This window comes from Bos taurus, chromosome 27, assembly GCF_002263795.3.
Source record: "Bos taurus isolate L1 Dominette 01449 registration number 42190680 breed Hereford chromosome 27, ARS-UCD2.0, whole genome shotgun sequence".
Classification (NCBI taxonomy): Eukaryota; Metazoa; Chordata; class Mammalia; order Artiodactyla; family Bovidae; genus Bos; species Bos taurus.
The window spans coordinates 12,814,742-12,831,442 of record NC_037354.1 but is presented as its reverse complement, the minus strand read 5'-3'; the positions used below and the strand labels follow the sequence as shown (position 1 = coordinate 12,831,442).

At 39.5% G+C, this 16,701-nt stretch overlaps 1 protein-coding gene and 1 long non-coding RNA gene across 7 annotated transcripts in view; one reads left to right on the top strand and one right to left on the bottom strand.

Moving 5' to 3' along the window:
• TENM3 (teneurin transmembrane protein 3) overlaps nucleotides 1-16,701 on the bottom strand; it is a 1,022,495-nt gene that overhangs the window by 942,996 nt on the left and 62,798 nt on the right. The gene's annotated exons all lie outside the window — the stretch shown is intronic.
• On the top strand, nucleotides 1,096-10,710 carry LOC112444628 (uncharacterized). 2 transcript variants are annotated; one of them, XR_003032991.2, is made up of 5 exons: nucleotides 1,096-1,659; nucleotides 4,685-4,942; nucleotides 7,775-7,810; nucleotides 10,156-10,204; nucleotides 10,516-10,710. It is a non-coding gene; the product is annotated as an uncharacterized lncRNA (long non-coding RNA). The 2 variants fall into 2 exon arrangements; XR_009493118.1 differs by having other exon boundaries at nucleotides 4,685-4,958.

The following is a 16,701-nucleotide window of genomic DNA, read 5'->3' as shown; positions in this document are numbered from 1 at the left end:
CGACATTAGCAAACAATGTATGGCAACAGCAAGACATTCACTTGCATTTTCACTTGTACTAGTGTTACTTCATTAAAAATAAATGGTCACTGGAAAGCCTACGGCTATGAGTTGAAAACACTTATTCAGACACTTCAGATACAGTGTGTCTTCTTTCTTTCTTGTTCCCAGTTTCTTTTGCAGAGTTTACTTGTGAATGCCTAGGAACTAAATTCAAGGCCACAACTTGCTGTATATACTATGATAGGAGAAACTCAGGTCAGTTCAGTTCAGTCACTCAGTCGTGTCGGACTCTTTGTGACCCCATGAACTGCAGAACGCTAGGCCTCCCTGTCCATCACCAACTCCCGGAGTTCACTCAGACTCACGTCCATCGAGTCAGTGATGCCATCCAGCCATCTCATCCTCTGTTGTCCCCTTCTCCTCCTGCCCCCAATCCCTCCCAGCATCAGGGTCTTTTCCAATAAGTCAACTCTTTGCATGAGGTGGCCAAAGTACTGGAGTTTCAGCTTTAGCATCATTCCTTCCAAAGAACACCCAGGACTGATCTCCTTTAGAATAGTGAGTATCATATGTCGCTGGACTTTCAGGTTGTCTCCATGTCCTGGCTATTGTAAAGAGTGCTGTGATGAATTGAGTCATTTGAAGATATGTGGATGGACCTAGAGTCTGTCATACAGAGTGAAGTAAGTCAGAAAAAGAAAAACAAATATCGTTTATTAATGCAAATATGTGAAATCTAAAAAAATGGTCCAGATGAACCTATTTCCAGGGTAGGAAGAGAGACTCATTTGCAGAAAACAGACCTGTGGACAAAAGCAGGGGAGAGGAAGGTGAAACAAATCAGGAGACTGGGATGAACATATGTAAACTCTCAAGTGTAAATTAGATAGCTAGTGGGACCTGCTCTAAAGCACAGGAATCTCAGCTTGAGGTTCTGTGGTGACTAAATGAGTGGGATGGAGGTGGGAGGCTCAAGAGGGAGGGGATATATGTGTACATACAGCTGATTCACACTGTTGTACAGCAGAAATGAATACAACATCGTGAAGCAATTATACACCAGTAAAAACTAAAAATAAAAATGCATATCCTTATCCGTATATATTTTAATGAAGGGCTGAATCAGTCAGGTCAATTCCAAGTCTAACACACTGAGATAGAAATCACAAACAATGGGAGGAAAGGAGAGGAAGGACAGGTGGGCTGGCGTGGATGAGAGGGCCGGAGACATTGGCCTTCAGAGCAGGGTCTGGAGTCTGGAAGCCTCTGTTCCCCTGGGGCGTCCTTGTCTCCCCAGGTGCTCAGCCCTTCCGTCTTTCCTGCAGTTCAGCACTGTGAAAGGAATGTTTACTGTGGAGAGCATGGGGTCACCTCCACAGCCAGCAAGCTCCATAGAATTCTTTTAGGATTAGGAGGAAGGGAGTAACAAAAAAAGAAAAAAAAGATAAAAATGGAATCTTACAAAGAACAGGGGAGGGGACGGAATTTGAGATCATAAAAGCCTGTTGGCCTGGGTGCTCTGTGGGTCCTGGGAGGGCGGGGCTCACGCAGGCAGACAGCTGCGAGGGGGCAGTGCTCCAGCGGTGCTCAGGATGGAGCAGTGGCCCCATGGGACTCCTCCTTCCAACATCTCCCTAAAATAAACCAACTTCCCAAGTAAGACAGCATAACTTCCAAAATGACTCAGCAAGAATACAAAGGGTGGTATTTGTATTGTATTATATCCATTCTTGCCCTTATATGATGTGAAAGGGTCTTAAGATTTAAAAGTGATTCCTCTCTCTAGCTAAGACTCAATGGAAAGGTTCTGCAACAATGAAGGATAAACACGGCAAGTCCCCTACACGCAAGCCTTTAAGTTGCAAACTTTCAAAGATGCAAACAACTTCAGGTGTGAGTGAAACTGCAGCTCCTCTGTCTCCTATTGCTGACGATCCTTCAGCTCTACCATCTCCTACCACCTCTGTCTCCTCCGGTCAATAACTCTTCTTGCTTGTTCACTTGATGCCAGCCCCAGTACGCCAGCTGTTGTATTGTAGTACTATACTTTTCAGGGTACTGCACTGTAAGATTAAAAATGTCTTTTTTGTTGTTGCTGTATTTTTCATGTCCCAGGTGGCTCAGATGGTAAAAAAAAAATTTGCCTCTCAGTGCAGGATAGATACACAGGTTTGATCCTTGGGTCAGGAAGTTTCTCTGGAGAAGGAAATGCCAACCTGCTCCAGCATTCTTGCTTAGAAGACTCCATGGATCTTGGAGGGCTACACAGTCCATGAGGTTGCAAAGAGTTGGGCATGACTTAATGACTAAACAATAACTAATTGTCTGAAAAGTATTATAAAGCTTTATAATACTTTACTATACAGTTAGTTATTAGCCTAGGCTAACTTTGTTGAACTTATGAACAAATTGGATCTACACACACTCTCTCGGACAGAACTTGTTTGTATGTATGGGACTTACTGCACCTGCATCACAGCTGTGGTTGTCAACTTACACCCAACATCACTGGTCTAGAAAGATCCCAAACTGCTCATAGTCTTGTTTTCAAATGTGTTCCCACTGTGCATCCAGATTATATCCTTTTGGGACCTGTTTCTTGCCCCTCCTGGGCAAGTACAAGAATTAGGCAATCCTGTTGATTTACTGCTACTCATGTCACCGCACACTTCTAATGTGTGAGTCCATTTCCTTCCTCCTAGCTCATTACAATAGCCATCTGCACTGTTCCCTCTGCCCAGAAGTTCCTCAGGCTCATCTCCACTTGTCAAAGTTCTATATAAGCTCTGAGGACCTCCTCAAATATCATCTTATTCATTATTCCTGCTGAACTCCCAGTGGAAAGTAACCAGGCTTCCTCTGACCTCTCCACATCTTCCTTTGTGTCTTTCCTGCAGTGTTTCTTTCTTTCTACCTTGCACTGTGGTATGTGTGAAAGTGTCCTCTAGTGAGGAGAAGACACTTGTCTATTTCAGGTGTTGTATCTCCTTTGCTTGAGTCCTGGACCTTGTGACTGTCTAATCCAGTTTTGATGTATTCAGAAAGGTATAAATTTCTATGAGGCATAATTATAGAAATGATTGACTATAAGGAGCATATGTGACAATAAGAACTTGGAAGTAACTCCTGTTTTTAATAGTAACACACTCCTACTTCTTGATTCTTTCTCTGTTGTTGGCATCTGCATCTCTCTATCACCCATGATGACAGTAAACCATTTCTGACGTCTCTGTCTCTTTCATAGACTATATCCAGTCAAATGTGAAATATTCCCAATTGCACTTTACTCCCTTTTCTCCCTACATTTAGACTTCTATGGTCTCTCATCTTAGTATGACAATGGCCTCCTGCTGGGTCTTCCAGCTTCTATGTTTTCTTCATTGAATCCACCCTCTGCACAGGTACCAAAGTGATCTATCTGAAACAGACACTTAACCCGTGTCATATCCAGGTTATGTTTTTCTGTGATTTCTTATCATCTAAAGTTATCTTTTACATGACATTTAATACCTCTTCAACAGGCATCTTATCTGTCCCTCCAGGTTCACTTCCAATTTCTATTCTTTTTCTGTGTGCTATGCTGTTTTGTACCTTGACACATTCTCAAATGCTCCTCTCTGTTTTGAATACCTGAAACAATACATGGCCTACTTGTGGGTAACTTCTATTCACTCCTTAAGATTCTTCCCTTCTATAAAGCTATTCCTGCATATTTTCTCTTCTCTACCCTTCCAGATTCTAAATTCTCATAAGGTCCCCCAGCAGGACCTCCCTGTACATGTCTTCATTTAGCCCATTTGTTGTAACCACCTGCCTAGAAGTCTGTCTCTGGGTTCTTTAAGGATACACTCATGCCTTTAAGACTTTGTGCAGTGCCTATTACATGATAAGTGCTCAGTAAAGCTTTGCTGCATGATTGTTAATACAACAGTAGATGAATATAAGCTGTCTAAAAGGAAGAAGGAAATAACAACCCACTCCAGCCTGGAAAATCCCATGGACAGAGGAACCTGGCAGGCTACCATCCATGGGGTCACAAATAGTTGGTCCATGACTTAGCAACTTAAACAAACAAAACACAGTGGTGATAAAACCTGATTTTCACTGCTGGGAGCCAGCAAAAGTGAATAAGCCTAATCTACTTACTCTGGGTCATATCAGCCTCCTTGAGGTTGTTTGAGTTTAAAGTATGTATGGAGCAGCAGGTGGACAGGGAGAGTGAAGACGGAAAAGGTAGATGGGGAATAGGTTGTGGTCACCAAAGAAGTTAAACAGGAAATGACATGGTAGGTTGGCATTAAATTCAGATTGTTCTGGTGCCAATTTGGAAGATGAATCTAAAGGGGAAAGAGAACTTCCCTGGTGGTACACTGGTTATGACTCTGTCCTTCCACTGCAGGGGGCAGGGGTTCAATCCCTGGTTGGAGAACTAAGATATTGAAAGCTGCACAGTCAAATAAATAAAATAAATAAATAAAGGGGAAAGGCTAGGCACATAAAGACCTGCTGGGAAATGGAAGCAGCATTAAGCAGTGATGAATGCCTTGATCAGAGTAGTGATGGTCAGGACAGGTTTGAGACATATTTAGGAGTAAACGTGACAGGAATTGATGATTGGAAAAATGTCATATTTACTTAGTTGTCTATCTCTTTGTTTATTATTTGTCTTCTGACTTATCAGTTGATGTGACACTGGTTTTCAACATCGACATGACCAAGATGCATCAACAACTCCGGGATGACTCAATAACTCAGCCACTTGCATCAGATGCCACCCTCCCACCCCAATCCCCCTGAGAGTCTGGATCCAACACATCACACATATTCTCACTTGGGTCGAAGTGAACAATGAAGGATAAGAAACCAACAGAGAGAATGCAAGTAATGATTCTCTGCCTACAGAAACTACCAGAGTAACCAATTATACAAGGACTTACAGGTTACTGTTTGTTTAGGTATTAACTTTAGAACAATTTGCCAACCCCAATTCTTTTGCAAACTGGTGATTGAGTTTCTTCTGTGAATCCCTGTGTGATGTACTTGAGATTGGGGGTAGGGATAAGAATCACAGCCTATGAAGAGTTGTTCTGAAAAACCTTGAATTGCCACTTGCAAATCATTGAACATGATTTTAGGTTTCAGTTCCTAAGTGGAACTTTCTTGTATCAACTAAGCTTTCTTTATTTTTCCACTATGCTAAATAGAACTAGAACATTCTTCAAAATAACACACGAATAAGGAAAGAAAGTCCCACTTTGGCATTTATTTGGAGGACAGCTAAACACATTGATTCACAATGTGTCATATACAGAGGCAAGGGGGTGTGGGATGCTAAAGATGTCGCTAAGTTTATTTCTGATGCTGTTTTTGCACTTCCATGAAAATAACATCAAACATTTTGGATGTTGCCAGGTGCTATTAGTGTGGAAATACTAAAACAATAGGAGGTATATAAAGTAATAAAAAAGGACTATGGGACCAGTCCTAATCATAATCTAAATAATGGGAAATACAATAAAACAAATGAATTGAAAATGTGGAAGATACTCAACAGCATTTCAATTGAAAGAGGCAAGTATTACATTTTCTGAAATGATGTGCACTTTTTCTGATTCAGATCCTAATGCAAGCACAGCATTTTCTTCTTTGTATGTATGGGAAAGCCAGCCCTTTTGAGAGTTAGAATAGCTTTCAAGACTCCTGATTTAAATTTCAAACTCTTGATCATAGCTGGGGAGCAAAGGTTTTTATATTGGAATTGGAAATTGAGTTCTTTAGCTCTATACCAAGTGATAATATTAAGCATTTTGTTGTATCCACCATGCAGGCCAAGTTCCCCACTGTGCCTTCAAAGCCACAGTGAATGAACCATATTTGGATTTGCTTATCAGGAAGAGACATTTAGAAAGACAATGCACTTGTCCTGCAAGGCTGAGATTCCTGATGCTTTTAGATAGGCCTGTGGAGAGCTGCAAAATGGGGCCTAAAATCAGGCTGACATGGTTGCTTAACAAGCTTCAGCGTGCTCTGTGGGCTCAGCGAGTCTGTGGTGTCCCCCACAGGGCTGCTGATGGCAGCCATCATAATTAGGACACATGAATCAAAAACACCAGGTGAAGATTTTGCCTCAGAAGAAAGAAAAGGCAGATGGAGGGAATTACCATGCCCTTTGACTGTTAAGCTCTTTCATGCAGCTGGATGGCTGGCCAGCCCTGGCTATGAATGGGTCTGTAGGGCAATTGACAGAAGTCTAGCCCTTCCTACAGTCAAGCTTCAAAAAATCTCTCTTGTCCTTTTGCCATAAAACCTCCATCTTTCTCTCAATATTTGGTAAAACAGGTAACAGTGTTGTCTTACTTCTTTTTTTTTTTTTTTTTTTTAAGTGGGGAAAAGGAACTCGGTTATCTTTTCAACAGGAAGAAAACCTCCATAACCTTAAGGGACATGACCTTGAAAGAGATTTGCTGAACTTTAATATGACTGGATTTTTTCTAACCTTGATGGGCTCTTGATTTCAAAATCTGCCTAACAAAAGCTCTGCCAGGAAAGCTGTTATTATAAAGATGCTTCTCAATAGAGAGAAGTGGGTTAATTGCAAGCTCTCCAGTCAAATAAAGGAGGGTTTTGAAAACAAGTGCAAAATTAACAAAATGTAGCACATTGCTCTTATGGAAAAAAATGATGAGGGAAACATTTGAAATGGCAAAATGTCTCACATAAATAGATGTTACAAAACTTGTTGGAAGAGACTGTAAGAGATTTCAGATTACTCATAAACAATTGCCCATATAACCTTGATATGAATACAGAAATCCATTAGCGATCAAATTTTCTAACATAATTGTACACTAAAAAAAATATGTATTTTCCCCCTATCAATTTATGTTGACAGGATCCAGTTTAATAACACAATCTAGCCTTATTTATGTTTTTATCTTCTTTTTCACTGTATTGCTTCTGAGATTTAGTAAACATAATTTACAATGAAGAGCTGAACACTAAACTGTGAATTTGTTGGGAGGATTTCATTTTGGCATTACATGTCTTCAGTGAAAATTTAAGTTCCATTTGGGGTCCAAAATAAAAGCCCTAAAATACACAAGAATTTTTGTTTCTCTTTTTATAAGCAGTGGCAATATTTTTCTTCTAACAAAAGATCAATCTTAAGGGCAGTCCCCTGACCTTCAGAATTTTAAGAGAAAACTCATATTATAGTGTTGTATCTACGACTTATGTGATAACATCATTTAATGTAAAATTGTGTGAATGATTTCAGATTATTTTGAAAGCATGATTTTACCTGTGAATGTGTTTAATATTTGTAAATCACAATGCAGTAGGCAACACTGCCCAGAAACATGGTTATCATGTAGACTAATAAAGACCTTTACTAGATCCATCTACGAAATTACAGAGAAAATTGCATTTCTGTTCACATGCCCTAAGACTGGCAGTCCCTGAAGGACACATGCTTTAATTTGGCCTATTAAGTAAATGAATATTCTTGAGAATCCACAGAGTCAAGCAAAAACACAATGCTGCCCATTGCCCACTTTTATTTTAGTACTAGTTCGGATTAGACATTTCTCTGTCTGATTTGAGCTTCATTTGGAAGCAATTAACTATTTTGTATTAGATATAATAAGGGTCTCTACTGCATGGACCACATTTGCCTGCATCAGTTGTTTAAGGCTTAATTGAGTAAAATTGCATTCACACTCAACATAGCTTCAAAAGATAACTAATTCCTTACTTCTCTCCTTTCTTAAAGTGCACTGGGCAGGACAAAGAGTGTTGGGGGTAAAAGGTAGGCCAAAGTTCTTAATTACTCTTATTTTTATTTTACTTTCCTGATGTTTATATTTGACCACCAAAATAGCCAAAAGTCATGTAAGTAAAATACTCAACACATTGTTTAAAATACCAGCTCAGATACCCGAATTTATCTTCATGTTTTTAATTTTTTTTAAAAAAAATCATGTTTCTAACTTACTGTTTTAATTCAATTTTTGTTATTATGGACACATTTTTTTTTCCACTTGCAGTTTATCTAATGCCCAAGATTTAAAATCTGGTCATTTTAGGTTGACTCTCCTCCTGGGCAAACTGACTTACTCCCTAATCAGGAGTTCCAGGTATTCTGTATGTGCCCCTCTTAAAGCAGTTATCATGTGACTATGCAAGCATCTTTTACATAATTGTGCCCACAATTAGTCTTTTAGTTGCTGGAGGACAGGAACTTGTTTTTATTTTTCTTTTTAGTCACTTATTTTATGGAGCTATAACTGACATATAATATTGTGTAAATATAAGGTGTCCAACAGTAAGCAAGTCAGCGGCTGCAACTGGTGCACTTGAGCGTGGGCTGCTGCGAAGATACCAAGGGAACATTTCATGCAAAGATGGGCTCGATAGGTATGGACCTAACAGAAGCAGAAGATATTAAGAAGAGGTGGCAAGAATACACAGAAGAACTGTACGAAAAAGATCTTCACGACCCAGATAATCACGATGATGTGATCACTGACCTACAGCCAGACATCCTGGAATGTGAAGTCAAGTGGGACTTAGAAAGCATCACTACGAACAAAGCTAGTGGAGGTGATGGAATTCCAGTTGAGCTATTTCAAATCCTGAAAGATGATGCTGTGAAAGTGCTGCAGTCAATATGGCAGCAAATTTGGAAAACTCAGCAGTGGCCACAGGACTGGAAAAGGTCAGTTTTCATTCCAATCCCAAAGAAAGGCAATGCCAAAGAACGCTCAAACTACTGCACAATTGCACTCATCTCACACGCTAGTAAAGTAATGCTCAAAATTCTCCAAGCCAGGCTTCAGCAATACGTGAACCGTGAACTTCCTGATGTTCAAGCTGGTTTTAAAAAAGGCAGAGGAACCAGAGATCAAATTGCGAACCTCTGCTGGATCATGGAAAAAGCAAGAGAGTTCCAGAAAAACATCTATTTCTGCTTTATTGACTATGCCAAAGCCTTTGACTATGTGGATCACAGTAAACTGTGGAAAATTCTGAAAGAGACAGGAATACCAGACCACCTGACCTGCCTCTTGAGAAATCTGTATGCAGGTCAGGAAGCAACAGTTAGAACTGGACATGGAACAACAGACTGCTTCCAAATAGGAAAAGGAGTACATCAAGGCTGTACATTGTCACCCTGCTTATTTAACTTATATGCAGAATACATCATGAGAAACGCTGGACTGGAAGAAACACAAACTGGAATCAAGATTGCCGGGAGAAATATCAATAACCTCAGATATGCAGATGACACCACCCTTATGGCAGAAAGTGAAGAGGAACTCAAAAGCCTCTTGATGAAAGTGAAAGTGGAGAGTGAAAAAGTTGGCTGAAAGCTCAACATTCAGAAAACGAAGATCATGGCATCTGGTCCCATCACTTCATGGGAAATAGATGGGAAAACAGTGGAAACAGTGTCAGACTTTATTTTTCTGGGCTCCAAAATCACTGCAGATGGTGACTGCAGCCATGAAATTAAAAGATGCTTACTCCTTGGAAGGAAAGTTATGACCAACCTAGATAGCATATTCAAAAGCAGAGACATTATTTTGTCAACAAAGTTTCGTCTAGTCAAGGCTATGGTTTCCTGTGGTCATATATGGATGTGAGAGTTGGACTGTGAAGAAGGCTGAGCGCCAAAGAATTGATGCTTTTGAACTGTGGTGTTGGAGAAGACTCTTGAGAGTCCCTTGGACTGCAAGGAGATCCAACCAGTCCATTCTGAAGGAGATCAGCCCTGGGATTTCTTTGGAAGGAATGATGCTAAAGCTGAAACTCCAGTACTTTGGCCACTTCATGCAAAGAGTTGACTCATTGGAGAAGACTCTGATGCTGGGAGGGATCGGGGACAGGAGAAGGGGACGACAGAGGATGAGATGGCTGGATGGCATCACTGACTTGATGGACGTGAGTCTGAGTGAACTCTGGGAGTTGGTGATGGACAGGGAGGCCTGGTGTGCTGCCATTCATGGGGTTGCAAAGAGTTGGACACGACCGAGCAACTGAACTGAACTGAACTGAAGGTGTCCAACATAATGATTTAATACATTTATGTATTAAAACATGATTAACATTTGCTAACACTTCTATCACAAAGGAGTCTGATTTTATTCATAGGTGAACCTCAGGACTGACTAAAGAATCTGATATAAGGAAACAGGAAAAGGTAACTTGCCTCTAAATATCACTAGAAACTTCCATTGAGGAAGTTTCCATTCTTAATGAGGGCTGAAGATGGCTTCCTTTTTCCCAACCCCTGAGCATAGATTAAGAAGGGTACAGTCTAGTCTAGGAGCCTGTCTAGATTCTGGAAGCCTCTGAATGTTTAATTGTCTTTGCCTAAAAATGTTAAGAATGAATTAGGAAATGAGAATAGTCTCCTGAACATATTCTGAAATGTCTGTGATGAGATGATGAGATTACTTTCATTGTCTTTGCTTCACTGTTAAAAGAGATTTCTTGTTTGTTCCTCCTCAGAAGCTGTGGATTTTCCCTTTGTATTTTCTTACTCATCCTTGAAGACAGGAGTCATACTTTGTAACTTCCACTGTCTTGACTCCAACCATGGAAGAAACTAATAAATAACAGTAATTGATAAAACATATGGTACAATTAATTATTGTAAGAATTTGCTTCTAAAAATCACCTTATTAAAGATACAATCTTGACAGACTTCCTTGGTGGTCCAGTGGTTATGACTTTGCCTCCCAGTGCCGGGGGTACAGGTTCGATCCCTAGTCAGGGAGCTAAAATCCCACATGTCTTGTGGACAAAAAACCAAGACATAAAACAGAAGCAATGCTGCAACCAACTCAATAAAGTCTTAAAAAAACAGTCCATGTTAAAAAAAAAATCTTAAAAGAAAAAAAAATGCAATCTTGAAAACATTCTTAGGAAAAACTTTCCATTTAATGCTTAGCAAGTCAGACTGTTTTCTGAGTGGAGAAGAGTGAGTCACATTATAGATCACACCGGCCACATTCTGGCAGTGTTCAGGCCTTGCCTAAACACTGACATTAACAACAACTGGAATTTGCCAGACGTGGAGCTAGTAGCTTTCATTTTGCTCTGTGGCAAGCCGATCCGTGTGTGTGCTCGGTTGTGTCTGACTCTTTGCAACCCCATGGACTGTAGCTCGCCAGACTCCTCTGTCCATGGGATATTTCAGGGAGGAATCCGGAAGTGAGTTGCCATTTCCTCTTCCAAGGATCGAACTGTATCTCCTGTGTTGCAGGTGGATTGGTTACTGCTGAGCCACCAGAGAAACCCAGCAAGCAGATAGGATATGGTCAAGATGAAAGGCTCAGAAACATGTTCTACATGGTATGAAGAGATAGTGATGTAGCCAGAAGGCATCCTTTTGGGTCTTGGCTCTTCCTCTTCCTCAGTGTGTTTCCTTGGGGAAATTTCCTATTCATAAAATTGGTATATTACATAAGGAGACAGTTAAAGTGCTTGAACTGGTCCTTGGCATCTAGCAAGTGCTCCTTAAATGGTTGCTTTAATGATAATGAAGAAAACAAAAGATCTACCATTCAATAAGAATGTATCTGCCAATACTATGCTAACTACTTAACATATTAATAAAAATAACTGCCCAGATCAGAGGAGACTAAGGCGACAGTGAAGATTCAGATTCAGATCTATACAAACCCCTCATCAGGTCTTTCTTTAAAGATGTGCAAGAGCTCCCCATGTGGTAAAGATAATTCTTATTTGTCATATGTTCCTTAATACCTAGGAAGTTCTTCTTGGTCAATGGGCAGCTGAAAGCAGGTTTATCTGTATGCACTATTGTGTTAGTTTATGGTTCTCACAAAGCACAGTGGCTATTGGTATCACATGGCTGTGCAAAGCAGGCAATTCTGTAGATAACTGCTTAAAGTCTGTTCAGTTCAGTTGCTCAGTCATGTCTGACTCTTTGCGACCCCATGGACTGCAGCATGCCAGGCCTCCCTGTCCATCACCAACTCTTGGAGTTTACCCAAACCCATGTCCATTGAGTCAGTGATGCCATCCAACCATCTCATCCTCTGTCGTCCCCTTCTCCTCTTGCCTTCAATCTTTCCCAACATCAGGGTCTTTTCAAATGAGTCAGTTCTTCACATCAAAGTATTGGAATTTCAGCTTCAACATCATTCCAATGAACACCCACGACTGATTTCTTTTAGGATGGACTGGTTGTGTTTTGCAGTCCAAGGGACTCTCAAGAGTCTTCTCCAACACCACAGTTCAAAAAGCATCAATTCTTCGGCACTCAGCTTTCTCTATAGTCCAACTCTCACATCCATACATGACTACTGGAAAAACTATAGCCTTCACTAGACGAACCTTTGTTGGCAAAGTAATGTAGGTATCAATCAACATTAATAATTATTACCAGATTTTTTTTCTTTCAGAACGGAGATTTCTCTGAGAATTCAATGAGTGTATGAGTTTTACTCTCATGCATCTCATGATTTGTTCTAAGTATAGAATCATAAAAATGATGTAATAATATCAGATCGAGTTTTTCTTTTTCCTTTTCTTCCTTTTTAATGACCATTTCTTAAGGTTTGACTTAAGCAGGGACTCACAAAGGGGATATAATGATCTCAGATATAGTATTTTTCCTGATACTGAGGAGGGCTTCATAACCCTCATGGCATCAGTTTATATTCCTGCATTGTTCTATTTCTATACGGTGACTCTTAAGTCAAGCTTGTTAATGCAAATTGCTCTCCCACCCCCACATTAAGAGACTGTGAGACTTACTCCACTTGCCTCAAAAACAGAACATGTGTGCGTGCATGTTACACATGCACATATTTGTACATATTCATTATGATAATATATGTAAATTGAAGACCGTATTTGAGCCAAGCTGCGTAGGTATGCCACATTGGCTTACCTCTTTCTGGATCCTGAACAAAGCCCAGGGAACATCAGGAGACTTGAAAATAGCTGTGACATGTGGGGATCTCGACAACGGCCACTGTCATAGGATTGCCATACCATGCTTTCTGGTTTCATTAACTGAGTTTTTAAAAATGTCTCCTTTAGCTTCAGATATACTAATTTATATATTATCATCCACCCATAGATCTGTTTATTGTTGTTTACCTGCCTATTCACATACCATTCTAAATACTATCTCACTTTGTATGTATCTCCTAATTCAATATTCAGCTCAGAGCTCCTCTACTCTTAGGCATTTTCTGACTAATTCCTTTTAACTTTTGTCACTCAGCACTTGGGCACATCCTCTGTGCATTTCCATACTCATTTTATGCTTAATCATGAAGTGTTATGAATACATTTATTTGTGCTTTCATTACATTATTCCAGGAGTACATGTTGTTACTCCACATTTTAAGTTTCTAAAGGCCAGATGATGTCTTTCACGTCTATCATAAAACAATTTATTTCCTGCACCTTCGATCCCATTATGATACTCCTTGCATACTCAGCAGTAAGCGCTAGTTGAATCAACTTAAAAATGGCTAAGGGGCAATGAAATAGCACATATATGTTTTCTAATCATGGTTTATCACATTGGGATGGTTGTCTCTTGGCCTGATGATAAAATCCCACATGAGAAATCAGCAGAACTATTACCCAGAATTTAAAAAAAGAAAGGAAAAATCCTTCTCATAAAAAAATTATTTTGAGAGACTGAAAAATTCAAAAACAATGAATTTGATGCCCTGGAGTTCACAGGAGGAAACATTGGGAAGGGACAGAACATAAATAATTGGAAAGCTTTCCAACTCATTTGACAAGCCTAGAATAACTGTAAAACAAAAACATGACAGAGAGAAAAATAAACCTAAAAACATTCACCAATGTCACTTGTGAATGTTAAATTGAGAAACTATAAACAAAATATTAGCAAATTGAATCTAACAATATAAGGAAGAAAAGGTAAAGGTAGAATAAGTCTTATTGTGAGAACACAGAAAAATGTGAATTAAGGTATTTGTTTAATATAACTTATTGAGGAGTTAATAAGAATGAAGTTTTGCCATTGGCAAGAACATGGAGGACTTGGAGGGTAATATGCTAAGTCAGACAGAGAAAGACAAAAGCTGTATGATATCACTTACATGCAGAATCTAAAACATACAGCAAATCAGTGCATATAACAAAAAAGCAGCAGACTCACAGATATAAAGGAGAAAGTCGTGGTTACCAGTGGATCTGCTCGGCTTCAGGGCTGGCTATTCCTCAAGTACCCCACCTCTCCCTCAACCAGGAAGGACAGAAGCCCTATAGAAATCTGTTTTACCGTCACACTTGCAGTTGTTCCTCCTCCCTGATTGAACCCTGTCTCATGAACCTAGTAAAAACGTCCACCAACCTAAGGGTGGGAAGCCTGTGAAGAACTCTTGAATGAAAACAGAAAAGGCTACAGAAACAGAGGTAATTTTATTCAGAGAATCGGATGTTGCTTACATGAACTGGCTTTCTTTTTACATTTCTTTTTGAAAGGAGAAGAGTGAGCTAAACCTCAAGATCCAACTCAGAGCAAAGATTCTGAGGATGCTTTCTTGCCTTTTGCCAAGGATGTCTGAGCAGAGGATGAAAAGACTTATTTCTGGATCAAATTCTGACTTTCAAGTCAAAACTGACTAATGAAGTGGAAGCAATGAAAGTCTGACCAGCCCATCATAAAGCCCCTGAGTCATGCCAAAGGAAACAGGGCAGGATCAGATACGGAGCCTAAATGGCAGGAACACACTTTTAATCAGGTAAAAGGTCGATAAGCTTTTTTGTTCTGGTTTGAAAGGGAAGACAGATCAAAGAAGAGGAAACTTTCCAAAAAAGGAATTCTTATAATAAAATCACCAATACTATACATTTCTTACCAAAAAATTACTAATGCAAATATATGTGTCTATATATTAGTGAATATTGACTTTAAGAATAAGAAAAATGCATTAGGTAGGTGATATGATTTTCAAAGAAAGCACTAAATTTGAGGTCATTCTTTCTTTTTTTTCCCCTGCCTTTGAAGTATCATGGAATTTTTAGAAGATTTTTACTTAATTTCAAGGAAACTCAGAGTCTACATCTATGAATAAGAATATGTCTGTGTAGTTGAAATTTTATCAACATTGGGTTATGTAATTTATGTGAAAACACTTTAAAATTGTGTGGTAAGCTCTATGAACAGGTACTATGCTAAACAGGGGATATGAGTTATAACAAGAGATATTTTTGTGGTTTTTTATGTTTCTATGAAAAAAGTGAAATGCAGTTCCCAAAATAGTACCTGATATAAAAATTTAATATATATTATTGAGCAAATTTTTTCTCTTTTGGTTTGGCTCCTGTGCAGAAAAGCATTGCTTTAGAGTGAATGTAGTTCTAGCTTAAGTGAAGATAAAGTAAAAGGAAGTTTAACTGTGTTATATGAAGAGCAAAGTCTTCTGTCCCAAGCTGTGTTTTAGGGTATAAAGCTAAATTGCCATAAAAAAAATGAAATTCTGCCATTTGCAACAATGTAGATGGAACTAGAGAGTATTATGCTTAGTGAAATAAGTCAGAGAAACACAAACACTCTGTTATCACTTATATGGGGAATCTAAAAAAAAATAAAACAAATGAGTGTACACAGCAATAGAAACAGACTCACAGATACAGAGAGCAAGCTAGTGGTTACCAGTGGGGAGGGGAGAAAGGTGATGGGCAAGAAACAAGGACATATTGTACAGCACAGGGAAATATAGTCATTATCTTACAATAACTTTAAATGGAGTATAAGTTATAAAATTATTGAAACACTATGGTGTACACCTGAAACTAAAGTGATATGGTGAATCAACTCTGCTGCTAAGTCACTTCAGTCATGTCCGACTCTGTGCGACCCCATAGACAGCAGCCCATCAGGCTCTGCCATCCCTGGGATTCTCCAGGCAAGAACACTGGAATGGGTTGCCATTTCCTTCTCCATTGCGTGAAAGTGAAAAGTGAAAGTGAAGTTGCTCAGTTGCGTCCGACTGGTAGCGACCCCATGGACTAAAGCCTACCAAGCTCCTCCATCCATGGGATTTTCTAGGCAAGAGTACTGGAGTGGCTTGCCATTTACTTCAATAATAAATGCCTAACTAGGGAAAGTCATCCTGAGAATCTCTGAGGAACCATGGGGGATAAGACAGATGCTGGATGAGGTAGAATGGAGCAACTGTTATGATTTTCAACAATGAAAAGAAGGATGGGCTTCCTGAGTGGCTCAGTGGTAAAGCATCCACCTGCCAATGCAGGAGACATGGGTTTGAACCCTGGTCCAGGAAGATCCCATGTGCCATAGGCAATTAAGCCCATATGCCACAATTACTGAGCATGTGCTCTAAAGCCCCAGAGCCGCAACTACTAAAGTCCACATGATCAAGGGCCTGTATTCTGCAACAAGAGAAGCCACCATCGCAATGAGAAGCCCATGCATAACAAAGAGCATTCCCCTATTGCTGCAGCTAGAGAAAGCCTGCACGGGAAACGAAGACCAAGCACACCCAAAAATAAACAAATAAATTTATTTTTTTTAAATGGGAAGGAGGAGGATATCATAATTTACAGATATCATTTTGACATGTATTCAACACTTTCTATATGGTGTTATTAAAGTGTATTCAGTGATTTCTAAAGAATGAAAGCAATTGATAATAGGAATCAGCATAGGTT